General features: G+C 39.0%; 1 pseudogene; it reads left to right on the forward strand.

The window, feature by feature from the left end:
• Positions 1-2,241: 2,241 nt before the first annotated feature.
• Positions 2,242-3,200, forward strand: LOC113904817 (annotated as a pseudogene).
• Positions 3,201-3,469: the final 269 nt, after the last annotated feature.

Here is a 3,469-nt window from a genome sequence, read left to right on the forward strand (position 1 = left end):
ACTGACTTTTCCAGTCTTGTGGCCACTGCTGAGTTTTCCAAAATTGCTGGCATATTGAGTGCAGCACTTTCACAGCATCATCTTTCAGGATTTGAAATAGCTCCACTGGAATTCCATCACCTCCACTAGCTTTGTTCGTAGTGATGCTTTCTAAGGCCCACTGACTTCACATGCCAGGATGTCTGGCTCTAGGTCAGTGATCACACCATCATGATTATCTGGGTCGTGAAGATCTTTTTTGTACAGTTCTTCTGTGTATTCTTGCCACCTCTTCTTAATATCTCCTGCTTCTGTTAGGTCCATACCATTTTTGTCCTTTATCAAGCCCATCTTTGCATGAAATGTTCCCTTGGTATCTCTAATTTTCTTGAAGAGATCTCTAGTCTTTCCCATTCTGTTGTTTTCCTCTATTTCTTTGCATTGATCCCTGAAGAAGGCTTTCTTATTTCTTCTTGCTATTCTTTGGAACTTCTTCATATTTATTAAAGGCTAAAAATTATAAATACAAAAATTTAAGTATAATTATTTATACATATATATTTCTTCTTTACCTACTCAGAGATTTAAGAATCCACAAGAACTATTAATAATTATAGCTTAAAATGTCACTGATTAAATGTCAAAAGAAAATATTTCACGTTTATCAAGAAGAAACAATTAAATGTTTAAGGGAAAATGTATATGGCTGTGCATTTTACATTGCAACTTATAAGTTAACGTTGCAATGTACAATGCACAGCCATATACATTTTCCCTTAAATATATAATTGCTTCTTCTTGATAAATATGAAAGATTTTCTTTTGACATTTAATCATGAGATTTTACATTACATCATGAGAAATGCTGGACTGGAAGAAACACTAGCTGGAATCAAGATTGCCGGGAGAAATAACAATAACCTCAGATATGCAGATGACACCATCCTTATGGCAGAAAGTGAAGAGGAATTCAAAAGCCTCTTGATGAAAGTGAAAGTGGAGAGTGAAAAAGTTGGCTTAAAGCTCAATATTCAGAAAACGAAGATCATGGCATCCGGTCCCACCACTTCATGGGAAATAGATGGGGAAACAGTGGAAACAGTGTCAGACTTTATTTTTGGCGGCTCCAAAATCACTGCAGATGGTGACTGCAGCCATGAATTAAAAGACGATTACTCCTTGGAAGGAAAGTTATGACCAACCTAGATAGCATATTAAAAAGCAGAGACATTACTTTGCCAACAAAGGTTCGTCTAGTCAAGGCTATGGTTTTTCCTGTTGTCGTGTATGGATGTGAGAAATGGACTGTGAAGAAGGCTGAGTGCTGAAGAATTGATGCTTTTGAACTGTGGTGTTGTAGAAGACTCTTGAGAGTCCCTTGGACTACAAGGAGATCCAACCAGTCTATTCTGAAGGAGATCAGCCCTGGGATTTCTTTGGAAGGAATGATGGTGAAGCTGAAACTCCAGTACTTTGGGCACCTCATGCTAAGATTTGACTCATTGGAAAGAATCTGATGCTGGGAGGGATTGGGGGCAAGAGGAGAAGGGGACGACAGAGGATGAGATGGCTGGATGGTATCACTGACTCGATGGACATGAGTCTGAGTGAACTCTGGGAGTTGGTGATGGACAGGGAGGCCTGGCATGCTGTGATTCATGGAGTCGCAAAGAGTCAGACACGAGTGAGCGACTGATCTGATCTGATCTGATGTAATTTTAAGCCTGCCAAATTTATGTCCCTGATTATTCTAACTTGGAATATCCAGACTTGTAGAGAGATTATGTTCACCTCATAATATATGTGTGCAATAAGTAAATTCTTACACAATTTAAATGGCTATAATCCAGTGGACATACCTGGAAGGACTTTGTGGAAGAAGGGAAATTTTATGAGAAGTTGATAGAATCGGTGTTATTAAAACAGTGTCCGTTATCCGGAAACTGATCAATGGGACAGAAGAAAGTACTAGTGCATGGTCTGGCAATATGACTGGGAACATACAGAAAGAGCTTACGGTATGAAAGTAAGAAAGACCAGGTCTTTGCTATGCTTGCACTATGTGTTCTTTTGATTCAGTAACAGACTCAAGTCCCCTCAGCAAGATAAAACAACACATCTGGGTGTAAAAAGCTAATTTTCACCAAAATGTATTATTTATTGTGAAAAATATTCATTTGTCTTTTGTCTCTGACTGAAAACAATCTACTACTGTCTCTTGTACAGGACATATTCATTAGAACCAAAAGTCCATTGACCATCATGCATAGAGTCAACAGCTCCAGCCTGACACCTAAATATTTCATCCTCAATGGGATTCCTGGGCTAGAAGCTGCACACATTTGGATCTCCTTGCCATTCTGCTTCATGTACATCACTGCTGTCGTGGGGAACTGTGGGCTCATATACATCATCAGCCATGAGGAAGCCCTGCATCTGCCCATGTATTACTTCCTAGTCTTACTGCCCGTTATAGATATTAGTGAGTACACTTCATTTGTTCCCAATATGTTGTGTATCTTTCAGCTCAGCCTCAAAGAGATTGACTTTAATGCCTTGTGCAGATGTTTTTCATCCACATGCTGACAGGCATGGAGTCTGGTGTGCTCATGCTTATGGCTCTGGACCACTATGTGGCCATTTGCTACCCTCTACGCTATTCTACCATCCTCACCAACACCACAATTACCAAGGCTGGCCTTGTCACCTTGACTTGAAGTGTGTTGATGGTGATACTGTTCACTTTCCTGATCAAGCATCTTCCCTATTGCAAAGACAAACCTTGGTCAACACACCGTTGTGACCATATGTCTCTGGCCAAATTATCCTGTGGCAATATCAAGATTAATGCTACCTATGGTCTCATAACTGCCGTACTGAATGGAGGGTCTGATATCATCTGTATTTCCCTCTTTTACACCATGATTGTCCATGTTGTAGGAAATCTGTCCTCTGCAGATACTCGTCACAGAGCCTTCAGCACCTGTACATCACACATATATGCTATTGTCATCACCTGTGTCCCAGCCTTCTTCAATGTCTTTACTCACCGCTTTGGGGGATGCAACATACCTCACCATGTACACATTTTAATAGCCAGTCTCTACCTATTGCTGCCTCCCACCTTGAATCCAATTGTCTATGGAGTGAAGACCAAGCAGATGCATGAAAGGGTGATCAAATTGCTTTTTGGAGAGAAAGACATTTTGAATGTGAGATAATCTATGATATAGAATTCTGTATTTAGTACAAAAATTAATAAAAGTATGTAAAAGAAGAGAATAAATGTAAAATTCATCAGCCATGAGGTCAGAAAAATTACCTGTCAGTATTCTGTTCAAAGATTTATGATAAAATCACAAAATTTCGACTCTGATATCTAAATTTTATAGAAAAAAATGACAGGAAATAATTATATTCTCACAGACTTTAACTTTATTTAGACTTTCTGGAATGGGCACAGAATGAAGCATATAAAGAAATAGAGAAA

Source organism: Bos indicus x Bos taurus, chromosome 15 (genome assembly GCF_003369695.1).
Source record: "Bos indicus x Bos taurus breed Angus x Brahman F1 hybrid chromosome 15, Bos_hybrid_MaternalHap_v2.0, whole genome shotgun sequence".
NCBI lineage: Eukaryota > Metazoa > Chordata > Mammalia > Artiodactyla > Bovidae > Bos > Bos indicus x Bos taurus.